The 15948-nt window shown below is 35.6% G+C and overlaps 1 long non-coding RNA gene across 1 annotated transcript; it reads left to right on the forward strand.

Moving 5' to 3' along the window:
• Window positions 1–294: 294 nt before the first annotated feature.
• LOC109176861 lies at window positions 295–14421 on the forward strand. The gene is made up of 3 exons (XR_002053465.1): window positions 295–306; window positions 14164–14184; window positions 14264–14421. It is a non-coding gene; the product is annotated as an uncharacterized LOC109176861 (long non-coding RNA).
• The last annotated feature ends 1527 nt before the right edge of the window (window positions 14422–15948 follow it).

Consider the following 15948-nt stretch of genomic DNA (forward strand, 5'->3'; position numbering starts at 1 on the left):
CAATTAAAGTAAATTATATGTCAATAACTAAATTTTAAAAAATTATTAAATTTGAGAACTAAACTTGATAATAACCCTTGGGTTAATTATTTGGGAAAACAATGTGTTCGATCACAATCTTGCCAAAATCATAGCCGCGATTATGGGACATCTTGTCATCTTGTGGGTGTTTTCTTGTCTATATTCGAACGTTATCATTACGTTAATTATCAGAAGTAACTGCAGACCGGCCTGCAGTACTAGAACCGGTTATCATTGTGAATTCAATTTGTTATTTTTAATTATCATTGTGGTCCTATTTGTAAGGTTTGTCTTTGGTGTGATTTTTAACCTATTACGTAGAAGTAGAATTTACTCAGTATATGCACATCCTCGATCATATGGTGACTCCACACTTTTCTTGTTATCCAACACGAGTATGTATTTTATTTGTTTACCTTTTTCAAAAAAAAAATTATTACATATATGTGAAAATCATAATAAACGCGAAAATTAAAAGACCCAAACACCATTTGCAAATATTATAATTATAATTATAATTTTAAACAAATGCTAACAACAGAGTTGAGAATTAAACACAAATAGTTTATTATTGCAAAATTTGTGTTTAAGTCTTAATTCTGTTACTAGCATTAATTTAAAATTATAATTATAATATTTGCAAATGTTATATGTTCTTTTTTGTATTTTTTCTTATTCTCACATATAAGTAATAATTTGTTGGAGAAGAAAATTAACTTTTTTTGAATGCTACTGACTCTATTACAATGTAATATCTGTTCATATACTTTCTCAACCTACTGAAACACAAAGAACCAATAACGCCTCCACTGAGGCTCAAACTCACAATCTTCCAAATGAAAATCCAACCCGGGTACCATTAGACCACATAGCTAGTCTTGGTAGAAGAAAATTAACTTGAATTATCCATTTTGTTCTTATTTTTAACAATCCAAAAACCCATTAATAGAGATGAGAAAAATGACCACTTTTAAAATAATTGAGGGAAAAATGTGAATACATGAATAATTCATGGAAAAGAAGTTACATATGCATATAATTCAGGGGAAAATTTTGCAGTTTTCCCTATTTTAAAGAAAATAAATAATGTTTACCACCTCAAGCAACCTGTCAACATATATTAAGTTATAAATAAGTTATAATTTCTATTTGGTAAAACATAAGGAGTTTAAAATAAGCTCCTCACTTTTTTACTTTTCTTCTTCTTCTTCTTCTTTTTTTTTTTTTATTAATTTACAAAAATGGCATCATCTACTCTTCATTAATCAAAATCCTAATATCTCACTTTATTGTTTTATATCTTTTTACACTTATCAACTAATTCAACAATTAATTTTACCAAATACATTAATTTCAATTCATTAACTTATTACTAACTAATTTTTCATCTTTCAACTAATTTTTCAACTAGGCGTACCAAATAAAGCCTAAGAGTTGATAACGTATAACACGTCTACCGTTCAATGTGAAAGCAGCCTAAACATTAAAAAAATTTGCATTATTTGTGCTTACTTTGATGAAATGTTGACTAAGTAACATTTTGATAGGATGATAAGTGTAATCATTGTTGGCATGAAACTAATGAGGAAATTGACGTTCCATGTTTGCCTAAGCATTGTGTACATGTTACCTGTCATCTCAACACACAATTCAATTCTCATCTACAACCACACAAGGTTTTATTAATATAATGTTACCTGTCAGCTCAACACACAATTTGTCATAATTAATTATCTCATCATCAATAACCACACACAAAGCTTAATATTCTCATATAGTGGGAAAAAAATGCCTTAAGATGTTACATACATGAAATAAATATAAGTTTAATTTGTTTTAAATTTGTTCATATATATCATTGTGATGAACTTAATTATTATTAATAGTTAGACTTAAAAAGATTAGAATACCTAATAATTGTCATTTTATTTTTTATCTTAGATAAATGACTTGATCTGAGAGTTACTTACGTGTACTCATTCTTCGCATGATAAGACGGAATTGACAATATTAATTTTAGTAGTGTTACAGTTTTCAAATATATTTGTTGTTATTGAACATGCATGTAAATACAATAGTAACTCTACATAATATCTTGACATGATAGAAAGAGATTGATTGCATCACCCTTTATACCATTACCCCCAAAAAAAAAGTAAAAATAAATAAAATAAACAACTCAAATTTCCATTAGTTTGGCATTAAGCTACACACCTCCTTTGGATCAAATCATATAGGAAATCTAACGAATATTGGTGAACTTGACACGAGTAGAAATGGTATGAAAATAAGGATTCATTGAAGACATGTTTCATTAGCAGTCGGACGGCGAGTCAACACTACAATAAAAGTACTAAATAAATGAGAGAATTTTGGAAGAATAATAATGTGTGTATTGAATTCGAAACTCCTTACAATGTGACTTCAATGTGTATTTATATAAGGAACTTGGGCCAAAAGGCAAGGAAGAAAAAAATAATTAATTTAGACTTAGGGCATCCTCAATAGTCGGGATTTTGGTGTGGGTTTTGAGAAGTTTTTGTATGTGTGAATAATTAGAAAAGAGAAAATGAGATGAAATAAAAAATGGAGGAAAATAAAAAACAAAAGCTGGATTTAAAATAAAATAAAAGAACAAAAACAAAAGTTGGGCCCACCAATGGACAAGATTCCCATTTTAACATAAGCAACTCAGCCATTCTCTCTCTTATTTCTCTTTCATCGATGGTGGCAACTTTTCCTAAAATACAATGAACAATCCCCTAATGTGATGCTCAGGAAAGCTTCCAAAACTACTAGATTTACTTCCTAATAAGGAAAATGAAAATTCCCTCGATAGAATCTTCATTCACCGCCTCCGAAACTGGCACTCGATCAGGACGTACACCCCGACTACCTAGTCTGGTCCCTGGACCAGGCGGACTGGCGGGTTGATCCAGGGGCAGCCAAGGACAAGGGTACTGAGGCTCTCTCCTTCTAATCTTCTTAGTATTTAAGTCGCACCGTCGTTACTGCCTAGGGGCACACCTGACTGGGTACCCTAATGATTTCCGTACCCTACACCCATCTCTTCCCACCCTATAAATTACACATACATTCAGTGAGTCCAGGTGCGCCGCAGTGCTTATTCCATTGACCAAAATTCAAGAAGTAGTTTAAGAGATAGATTATAGAGAAGAAAGATGGGCTCTAGATCTGGCGATTCCTATAACCTCAAAGAGCTTCTGCAAGTCCTATCTTTCCAAGAAACACAAACTAGGTTGTCCCTGCAGCAGCAGCCTAATCAGCACCCTTTGGTGACTGAGATGTTTGGCGAGCTTTACTTCAGAGAGATCATCACTCCAGCTGCCACGTCACCATCGTCTTCAACCTCGCAACACCATCACCCCTTCTTCCCTTCTGTGCTAATCAACACTTACCGACATGTTCATGTCGCCGAAGCATCCCCCATTAACGACAGTATTATTGAAAAAGATTAACCACAAATTTGGTGAATTTCAGGTTGTTGAGATCTGTCTGTTGGATATTATCTTCTCTTTGTACACAGATTGAAGAGATGTATATGTGATGAAAAAGCATGCAAGTTAAAAATATATATTTCTGTTTTTTTTTTTTTTTTGGTATTTTCAAGTGCACCACGAGTTGTTCCGAGTCTTTCTCAATCTGTCTTACGGTCCTGATCCACCCGACTAATCCCCGACATGGAAATTGGTCCAAGGGAACTTGTCATTTGTGGGAATGAAACCAGAGTTATCCCAACTCTCCCTAGATTTGTCCCCACAAAGATGCTCTTTTGCCACTTGAGCTATCCCTTTAGGTTGGTTGAGTTATAACTTAGTATCGCCTTAGTTTATTCAAGTTATACAATAATGTTATTCTGTGTATGTATTTTTCATGTTTTGATTCCAGAAATGTGGTTGAGGTAGTGAAACCTTAAAAGGGTTTTGATTCAAACCTCAAAGATTGTTTGATCTTTGTCTGCAAAAACCTACTTCGATCTGTTCCATGTGTGTTTTTGTGATGCTTTGCAACTCAAAAAGCTAAGGCTATGGGTGTATTCTAGTCCATCTTACTATGATTCATTTAGTTCTTGATGTAGCTATATATTATTATATTACCCCAAGAATGATTCAATTTTGTTGCATCTTCACTAATAGATTAAGACCTTATTTGGTAAAATAGTTAGTCTATTAGTCAATTTTAGCTTATTTGACCACTATTAGTTGTTTGACTCGGTTAAACAATCCATATGAGTGTTTAATTAATTAGTTTTTTTGTAACAACTTATTTTTCCAAACTGCTAAAATTCAAAAAGCGACTCAAAGTAGCTTTTTGATCAGCTTTTTGAGAAAGTTATTTTATAAGTAATAAGATAACAGCTAATTTACCAAACACATTTCTATGTTAATTCTATCAACTAGTCGAAGTCACTAACCCTATAAACTAATACCTATCAAGTATCGGCTAAGAATTTTTGTTGAGATTTGTCATCGGATAAAAGTTAATAATGTCGATGTTACATGGTATTCTCACAAAAGAGAGATTCAATCATCTGATTCTTTCCTCTTTGTGTTTTAAAGAATCATGCTAAGTTTCCTCGATAAATTCCTTTTTAAACTTGTGATAGGGTCAGTTCATCATATAGAGAGTTTTAGACAAAATTTCCTATGAGACACTGGTCGAGTTTTTCTCATAAGTAACACAATTTTTTCACATAAATAACTATTTAATCCTTAATATAATATTACATTTTAAATTAAAAATATTACATTTTGCATCAAAAGTATCACAATTTTTTTTATAAGTAATAACCAATCAACTTATCCATGATTAGTATTACGAATTTACAATTTTTATTATAGGTAAATGTTCAACTCCTAAATATTGCACTTTGATTAAAAGTAGAGGTGTTAGTGAATAGAGCTTTCGGTAAACTAATCGTGTTCGTGTTCGGTAAGCATTCGTTTATTAAGGTAAACGAACATTAACAAACAAAATTTGGAGCTCGGTTTATAAACGAACAGAGTTTGAACAGTTGTAAGCTCGTTTGCTAAAAGATCGTGAACAAGCTCGTTTGTGTTCGTTTAATATTTGCTTGTATTCTCTTTGTAGTTGTGTTACTTGTTTGGTTATTTTTTATGAACATATATTATTTCTTGTTCACGAACGAATTGTGATCATGAACATGTTCATATGTTTGGTTATTAAGTATTCACGAACGTGTTTATGAACGTGAACAAACATGTTCGTGAACGTGTTCGTTAATGTTAACGAACATGTTCATGAATGTGTTAGTTAGTTTTAACGAACAGTGAACGTGTTCGCGAACGTTAACAAACACTAACGAACGCTTAACAAATGAACACGAACAGGATTTTCAAAAACCTTAACAAACGAACACGAACACAAACACTCCAAAAATCTTAACAAACGAACACGAACAACCTCCGTTCGTTTATGTTCGCTTCGTTAACAGCCCTAATTAAAAGTATTACAGTACATTTTTTCCTCAAAAGTATTGACCCTATTTGGTAACCTAGTTAGCTTATCAGTCAATTTTGACTTATTTGACCACTATTAGCTATTTGACTTGGTTAAATAGTCAATATGAGTGTTTAATTAATTAACTTTTTGTAACAACTTATTGTTCAAAAATGCTAAAATTCAAAAAGCTACTCAATATGCTTTTTTGGAAAGTCATTTTGCATGTAATCATCTATCAGCTAATTACCAAATATTTTTCTACAATCAGCTAATGTTGTCAACTAACCAAACCCACTAACCCAATAAGCTAATAACTATATTTACCAAACACCCCTATTATATTTTCCTTATAAGTAACAAATAATTTATTCTTTATTAATATAATATTACATTTTTCAACATAAGTATTACATTTTCATATCGACCACGAATAAGGATCGATGAAACGGCATCATCGCAAAATCACCCAGAATTTTATTACGAGAACAGAAAGTAAAGATTATGAAATAAATTTAGTCTTGACAATTGACAATGCCATCTCAATCTATCTCGCAGTACAAAATCTTCCTAATACAATTTACCTTCTTTATACGATTTATGAATTATTACACATAAACAAAGTTTCATACTTTTGAGTAGTAGTTATGGATTTCATCCCTCGGGAAAACAGCATTTCCTTGTTTTAAATTGCATAAAGTGCTTTATGATCTTAAACAGGCCAGGCTTCTCATGATTATTAATTTGTACGATTTATTATAGTCTAATGGGGTTCGTAGCAATAGGACTGCCTATTATATTTCCTTTTTTTTTTTTGAATGATTATATTTCCTTATTTAAGTACTCTATCTCATGATTGTTAGTCTCTCATCATTCCATTACTTTATGTTAATGACCTTATCTTAATGAGATTTCATTTCTTAATTATCTCTTTTTATATTCAAATCTAAATTTAGAAATATAAATGACTTAAATCAATTTTTGTTATCTTACTATCTCCTTGAGTTCTTATATTTTCTTTCGAGGGCAGGGAAAATTTCACACAATTTATGATTTTTTTTATTTTTAAAATTTTGACAATTATTTGACAACCTAATTATTTTTAACAATCTAGTTTGATTGCCAGTAATACATGCAAGCATTTTTTTCATACCTAAGGGGCGTTTGGTTCACGGAATCTTAGATTACTCCAGATAATTAATACGATTACTTGCAGAAAGGTAATGTGATATTTTGGGAATATAATATGTGTTTGGTTTGGAATATGGAATATAATATTACCTTGTTTGGTTAATAGTTATATTTTAGGTTATATAGATTAATTTACTATAATGTCCTCAAAATATATATATATATATATATATATATATATATATATATATATATATATATATATATATATGGTTGCATTCACATGCAAACCCTCTTAAAATACAAACCTGTGAACTATTTAGGGCCGTAAGATTAGAGTAGATTAATAGTTTAGATTAAAGGGAAAAAATTAGTCCACCAAACTAATTAATGATTAAAAGGGTAGTTTTGACAATAAAATTGAAGCCTAATTACGGTAATAATATGACTATGATATCTATCCAGATTTAAAGGAGAGTAATTATAGTAGGATTGAACAATCAAAAAGAAACGCTACCCCCCACGAAGAGGAATCCAACGCATACGGCAAATACACCACATAAGCAACTTCCCGGCATAGCAGCGCTCTGGAAACCAAGGATGCAAATTCGGAGTTCATGTCCGCTTCACTACCAGTAAACATCTCAAACTAATTATCAAAGTTTAAGGAAAGTGTGATGAATTTTATAAGTGTATGTGCATCACTATATGAGCGATTCTTTGTAAATGATGAAAGTTGCATAAAGAGAAATTAGCGAACATGGACACGAATTCGAAACCGTAATTACGGGTACAGGTTAAAAAATATGTGTTGGAAACTTGAAATTGAAAAAAAATGTCGTCTACCCAGGACGCACACAGTTCATATGGGGGATGCACACAACCCATAACCCTAAACTAGGGCAGAAATAACAAACAGGAAGCGTAGTGGGGTGAAAACCGATGAAACATGCAATTCGGCGTCCGCGCACACAGTTAGAACCTTGCAATCCTTGCATGCACACATTATAGGTTTACAGCACATTAACACATTTTGAATGGGAATGCACGTCAATATTATTCAAACATGAATGCGTGGAAAGGATTACGAAAACCCTAATCAAGTGTAGAGGTTTTAAAATATGTGTTGAGATTGAAAAGATATTATTACCACAGGACGCACAGTTTCCAAATGGGGGATGCACACACCCCAGAACCTTGCAAGAACACATTAAAAACCTTGCAATTTTGAATCCGCGCACACAGTAAGAACCTTGCATGCACACATTATCGCACCCCATTTGGCTAAAAAACACAAACAACCCCCCCCCCCCCCCCCAAGAAATACATTTTAAATGCAAATGCACGTCAATTTTATTCTAACACACCTCTAATCTGTGTTTGTTATGCTCAACAAGTGATGAAGAATGTGAACACAGTGTAAAACAATGTGTAATGGAAATACGCAATGATTTGGAGGATAACAACAACCTTTGGACCCATTTTTATGTAAGATTGATAGTTGAAGGATGAAGAAAACTGATGAAATCATGTGTATTTATAGGAGGATGAAGGTGTTCATGTTAGTACACAAGAGTAAACACCAACTCAAGACTCAACACTCATCAACAAAGATACGGGAACACATCCCAAAACCACAAAGGATAACCACAATGCAAAAGATAAAGACAAGACCGATGGCAACACATGCCCTTGTGACTACACACGTCACAAGAAAGAGAATACACAAGCTCGGCTACACAAGCCCTCGTGACATCACCCGCCACGAGTTGATATGCCTTCCTTATGCCCTGTTCCAACCTTATGGCTACCCCCAACCTTGTATCTTCTTTCCAACCATTACCTCCAAGACCCCCTGTACTTCTTAGTCCAACCTTATCCCTCCTAGGACCGTCGTCCCCCACCAACAAACCACCAACAAAACCACCAATTCATAGTACACGAGGTACCGCACACGCACATGGCACACATGCCCGGATAACACCTGTTATCCCCCAAAACGTGAACCTTACACAAAGGCCACAGCTCCATAATCACGCCACGGCCACCACGAGGACCGCTGCAATACCTTGGTGACTAGTGTCCCATACCACTAATCGTGCAATCCAGGTAAAGCCACACACGCACCACAACTCAACAAGAGTCAAACAACAGATCACAACGTAGGTATGAAACATACTCAATCAAGGAACGGGTCACAGCCCAACAACATCAACGATGAATAACACAAGTTATCATCAACCAAACGGAAGGTACAAACCACACACACGCTAGCATTAAGACAATAAACTAGCATGCTTAACAACGGAGAAACTCAAGATAGTTCCAAGGAACACACAAGACACCTCTCGGTCCAACGAAACACAATGTTGAACACTTAGCACAATTCAAGACACCAAAGTCCTACATGGATACCTACCATATAGTTCTAGACATACGAAACATCAAGAAGACGCTCAAATAGTTCCACAAAAGAACATCGGGGAGTCAAAAGACCAAATACCGAGTCAAACGAATCACGGGGAACAAATCCCATCACAACACCAACCATGTACCCGCGGGTGGACCCATAGGTAGTGCCCCACCCGTGGTTCCGCCCACGGGAACATCATCCCACAAGGCCATGTACCCGCGGGTAGGCCGGCGGGTGGTGCCCCGCCCGCCGTTCCGCCCGCGGGTACACACTTGTACCACAACAAATCCCTTCGCGGATTTTCTTCTCCAAACACAAATTCAAGTCCAAAACATGCCAAATCTCACCCAACACAACAAAATGACGTGAGTCATGGAAAATGCCAAGAAATGGCACAAAGGAACCCTAAACACAAGCTCTAGATATGCAATATCACAAGACAAATGCATAAACCCTCACATTTCATAGCAAAGCACAAGTAGAATCCAAGAAATCACATATAGGTAAGAAAAATAGGTTTTAGTAGAACATGGGTTACCTCTTGTAGACCAAAAGACTTCACTTTACACCTCAACAAGCTCCTTACAAGGCTTACTATCCAAACCCACTTCAAGATCAAACCAAAAGATCATAAAGATCCTATTTTTAAGAAAAAAGACAACTAAGATGGAACCAAAAACACAAGATGGACTTAGATCTTACCCTCCTAGATGCCCAAATAGGTGAAAGGTTGAATCTTGGAAGCAAATCTTGGAATCTTGACAAGGGTCTCAACTTGGCTTGGAGAATAAGCTACACTTCTTTTCTAGAGATAAGGTAGAGCTAATTTCTAGGAATTGTAAGGAATGAAATGAAGAAGTCTTCTAGGTTAGGTTACAACACTAACTCTTGGTGAAAAGTCAAGAATACCCTTACTAACCTTTAGAAAGTGTAAGGAACAAGGGAACTCCACTCAAAGCTCAAGGTACAAAACAACTTTAAGGTTGACTAGTCAAATATTAGTCATTGAGTATTAAAAATCAGGATTTTAGGAATTAATTCCTCAAATAAAATAGGATTAATTACTCAATTAATCCATGGGTTGAATGTGGATTTTTGGGGTGTCACAAGGGGCATCATCGGGAGCATTCCACAGCGGGTCTTGCTCCAATCTTGTCAAGAAAGTCGAACGTGGTGAAACGAAATCATCATTGCTCAGACCACCTTCAACCCCCCTAGAGCACATCTTGACCTTCTTACCTGGAGAATAGAAGAATAATAAGATTCACATCTCAGCACACGCACCGAAAACCAAAACCAAAAAAAAAAAACCAATAAAAATAAATAAACCCACCCCATCCTACTAAACGAAACTGGAATGCACACACCTATACCAACCCCTGCACACGCCACCGGAGTAAACACAGAATGCACACACCAAACTAAACCTGACAAACAACAACAAGGGCGAGCACACAACTACGACAAACCATGCAAACACCTCCAACACAATAAATCAAATTAATAACGACACTGTATCTTTTTTATTGTATAGAAAAGCAGCAAAAATTAATAGAGAAGTAAAAAACAACCGAAATGAACACCCAAAACAACCCCACCCCCGCCAACCCCACGGCAGAAGCATCCCCTCACCCCCAATTTCTGATTTGGCAAATTGATAATCAAAACCAACATAAAAAAAATACAGGTTTTCCCCCGTGCACACAGTAATAGGCAAGCGTGCACACATTATAAAAAAACACCATACGATGGCAAAAAACACACAGACATAGTCATACAGTTAAAGGACATTCACTAACGACAAAGAAGGCGACCATGAAGCCACGCACACAGTCAGGGATTAGCGTGCACTAACATCCAAAAAACTAACTCCTATCGATCATCCATCAAATACTATCCCATTTAGCCCTATCATTATGAATCAGTAAAAAAAGAAAAAAAAAAAAAAAAAAAAAAAAAAAAAAAAAAAAAAAAAAACATCCTCTAGATGCCAGGTAAATGCAAAATACAATATACTTTTTCAATGCTAAAAGAGCAAACTTTAATATTTTCTGGATGTGAATTTAACACATTTGAAACTGTTTTTTTCCTCCTTTTAATAAACAACGATAGTGAATCCATTTGCTAGAGTTCAAATCAAAACTGCATATTCAACTTTGGCACATGATTAGATATAGACCTGCAGCTATTGATGCTTTCTACAAAATTATAGCCATTTTACACTACAAAAACAAATTCCAGTTAAAGTTCCTATACTAAATCCTTTTGCGTAGTTAATGCCTGCTTGAATTAGCCTCCACAAAACAAGGGATGCACCATAAAGAGTAACACCATTGTTTTGCAGCGGCGGCAAACAATGGGTGGAAAAAAAAGGACAAAATCACACCGCCATGCACGGCCGAGATGCCCCCTAACCCACTGGAGCCGACATGGCCACGAACACAAACCTTCACACCCCAGTAAACTAGAAAAAAAAAAACCCTAGCTACCAAATTCGGCCACAAAATCGACAATACCCATAACCCCCGACCCCAAATCCACATCTACCAGCCACCGTACAACAAAACCCCCAATGTTGACCGCAAAAAAATACAGAAAAAAACAAAAACTCAAAAAAAAAAAAGGACTAAACAAATCGAACTAACCTCGGCCGACATCCGGTGGTCCCCTGCCTCTTCAGCGTGCCGCGATCCCCCCCCCCCCCCCCCCGACAACCATAACTACGTGGGATTGAAAATGAAGGAACAAACGAGAGAAGCCGACGCGAGTCGCCTAGCTCGTCCACACACTCCCTACGCACGACAAGAGAACACACAGAAGAATAAGAAGACATCAGACATGCGTGTGAAATTGAACCTAATTTGACAAGAATTCAACACAAGTAAAATACCATATATACCCCTCTTAACATAAAAACACAATAAACTAACGCTAAAATGTACGCCCAAATCACAGCCATCAAAATGCAACATCCAATGGCCCAAATTAGTCCACATGTATATATTTTAAGATGTGTTTTTACCTGAATATAATTATATATATATATATATATATATATATATATATATATATATATATATATACACATATATGTATAGATTTTGAATCCAGTGCACACCCCCTAGTCAGCCGAGCTCGTGAGCACACTCTCTGATCGTTGATTTGTTTTGATCAAGGGCTCAGATGGTGTTGGTTTATTCCACACGTGCGCTGTTTATTTAGGTAAGGAGGGGCTGTTTTGTAATTTAACTTATGCTTTTATTATCCTAGCCTTTTATTTCTGGCATAACTAAGGATTTGGGTTTTTATTTTTTAGGTTGTTTTTTGTTTCTCTACGCTTTGCTCTCGCATCTCTCTGTATTCCCGCACATCTCTCTCGCCGATTGGTCTCCCTCCGGTCGAAGCGTTGCATCGACTGCCCGGCGTTAGTGTCTCCATGGATGGGTCTAGCAGAAGGCAGTCCAAGCGACTTAGGGGTATCTCGTCTTTGTCTAGTGCGGGTACTATTATTTTTTAAAAATTTCTTTTTTTTGTGGTGTTTTTTCTCGGATGTTGGTGGGTTTGTTGCCGTAGCGTACGTGATTGGTTTGGGGTTTTGGATTTTCGTTTTCTTGTGCGGTCGGAGTTCTTGGTTGTGTGTTTTTTTCTGGGGGTTATCACCAGGGTGTATTTTGCGTCGCCTCTGTAATTAGGGTTTGGGGGTGGTGTGAGAGTGACATTGGGGGTTGTTTGATTTCTGGGTTAGGGTTTTGGGGTTTGGGGGCGGCGGGTGTTCTTCTTTTTATTTTATTTTATTTTATTTGCGTGTTGTTGTGTGTTTTTTTTTTTAATTTTCCGGTGTGTGTGTGTGTGTGTTTTTTGTTTTTGTTTTTTTTTTTTTTAGAAGAAGGTGTGCTTGCATTCTTTACCAGCATTTATCTCCTCTGGATAACAGTAGTTAATGAAGAACAGAGAGTTAATGAATACATCTTCTTCATGAGAGGAGAAAACCTTTAGGCAGAGAGAGCAGAAACTTAAACGGCAAATGAAGATGAGTACATTAACACCAGAGAGAGCAGAACCTTTATTGGCTCTCTTTGAATTGTGCGGTGTGTTTTTATTTTCCCGTTTGGTTGGAGAGATGGTGATGGAAGGATGGTGGCATTGCAGAGGGGATGGGGAAGGAAGAAGGGTTGTGGGTTTTATTTTCCCTAACATTGTTATAAGAGAGTGATTTTGTCCAAGTGTTGAATATTCCAGGGATTGGAATATAATATTTTATAGTAAATAGGTTTTGAAAACATTTTTTAATGTTTAAGGGGTGACGAAACATTTAAGCCTAATATATACTCCATATTTAAGTAATGACAATTTCTATATTCGAATGGTTCTCATGAGATATTCAGATGCCACCCACTTGTAGCCTAGCTCTTAGAAGAAAATAAAAAGTAATTGTTAATCTTTCTGAACTACTAGTCATCCTTGCTGTCTAATGAGTAGTTTTTTTCCACCTCATAAAAGTTTTGCTTTGACAATCTTGCTGTCTTTCATTCCTTTTCCTTTTGGACCATTATTTTCAGTGTATTTGATATTATTTCTCTTAACTCAAACCAGAAATGGCAGAGCTTGTGGTTGTAAGAAATGTCAAGATTCTTTCTGCATGAACACATATGTTGCCCAAAAAGGGATAGACCTTTCTCAGCATCCCTTTTTTCTATTTGAATAATACTAAAACGTTGATTTTACTCTCCAGATATCCTACTCTTGACACAACTGTACAGTCAAATTATCCTTTGAATGAGGGATTAATGGGCTTATTTCTTAAACACATGAAGTGCTTTTGAATCTCAATGATAGATATTGAATATGCCTTTTGTTGTTAGCTCAACTGAACAAAAACAAGAACATGGATTATTAATTGGTAGTGGTCCGATACCTATGAAGATGTGAAGAGGATACTGTTGATTGTTTGATAGTCACAAATGAATTACCATATTCTTGTTAATATGTTTTACTATGGCCTCATTTATTTTTTGGATGACTGACTTTGGTTGTTTGAAATTAATCTGTTCAAGTTATTGTAATATGATTAAATAATACTTGAATGAAGTATAACCAAATTGTTTTCTGTTCTGCAGGGAAACTTGTGCAACCTGGTGGTATGTTTTATATGTGCTAATGATATTACTTCTATAATCAACTTCATGCACTTAAGTTACTAATATTTTTATGGATCAGGAGGTCTGCAGGATGTTCTCCATATGCATGATGTTCTTGTTAGAGTTGCACTTGCTAGGTTGTGCCACACAATATCTAGAGCTCGGGCATTAGATGGTATGCATATCTGAAAAATAATTACATGAATTTTATGCTTTTAGTTTTTGGAAAAATTGATATCTGTGCCATAAAGTGTGAATTTTTATTAAAATCTTAAATCTTGTATGTGCAGAAAGACCTGCATATGAATAGAGAACCAGATACTCTTTTATCTCTTTTATCTGCCAAGGTGTAAATTTCACCATTTTTGCCTAGAATATTGGTTGTTAATAGATGACATTTAGGCTTTCACACAACCAAGATGTAACTGAAGTGACTCAATTTAATTAAATGGTTGCTTTCTTGCCAACAATTCATTACATGTGTAATGTGTTTAAATCAATTGCCTCCAAAAGCTGGTTTTCTTCTCATTGTATAGAAGTATCAGAATTCGTATGGTTCCAATGTGATATTGCCTTTCCATTTATTTGAACCCATTGCATAATATGTGATTCATTCGCACACACCACAACGCGTAAATGCACACGTCCCATCATCATTACGCGCACGCTTCTCAATTGCTCGCACACCACACCGACAATTAAACATCTGCTACCAAAATGAATTTACCCAACACGCACTAACTGAATCCACGACACGCACAGACCACTACATGAATACGCACACTCCATAATTAAAAACGCAGAGACCCCCCATACTTTTACCCATTCAGTAATTTTCTTCCATATACGGTCAAACCACATGCATTCAACCATATCCCCAATAATAACTTAGCTCCTTGGATCTCGAATTTCAGGAAAAACATTTTACACCTTCAATTCACCAAAACGCACAGGCCACAACAGTAACACGCACACACCATTACAAGTAGACACACAGACCACAATTCCAAACGCACAGACCCGTAATACTACTCCTGTGACGCCCAAAAATAACAAACCACTTCTACCTATTTAGTTAATTTCTTCCATATTCGGGCAAACAACATACATTCAACCATACCCCCAATAATAACTTAGCTCCTTGGATCTCGAATTACATGAAAAACATTTTACACCTCCAATTCACCGAAACGCACACGCCATAACAGTAACACGCACACACTATAACAAGCAAACGTAAAGCCCACAATCCCAAACGCACAGACCCCCAATACTACTCCTGTGACGCCCAAACAATAACAAACCACTTCTACCCATTTAGTTAATTTCTTCCATATTTGGGCAAACAACATGCATTCAACCATACCCCCAATAATTCTTTAACTCCTTGGATATCGAATTACAGGAACACGCACACGCCATTACAAGGCGCACAGACCGCAATTCCAAACGCACAGACCCCAAACACTACAGCACTAAATTTCTGTACTACTACTACTACATGTTCGTATCTCATCCACAGATACTTTCTATTTGTTACCATTCTTATTCCATCTAATATTATGCTAAATATTACTAATTTATTTTAGCCATAATTAACAACACTATTACAATGACTCCTCTATCCTTATTTTTAAATTCTAACCTTAATTATCTAACACATCTCTTTCAATCACATCCATCAAATTTTAGTAACTTAATGGTTGTGATGAGACCTCATCTAGTATAGGGGGTGCACCGGATTCGAAGCCTATATGTGTGTGT

This window comes from Ipomoea nil, unplaced genomic scaffold (assembly GCF_001879475.1).
Source record: "Ipomoea nil cultivar Tokyo-kokei standard unplaced genomic scaffold, Asagao_1.1 scaffold0761, whole genome shotgun sequence".
Classification (NCBI taxonomy): domain Eukaryota; kingdom Viridiplantae; phylum Streptophyta; class Magnoliopsida; order Solanales; family Convolvulaceae; genus Ipomoea; species Ipomoea nil.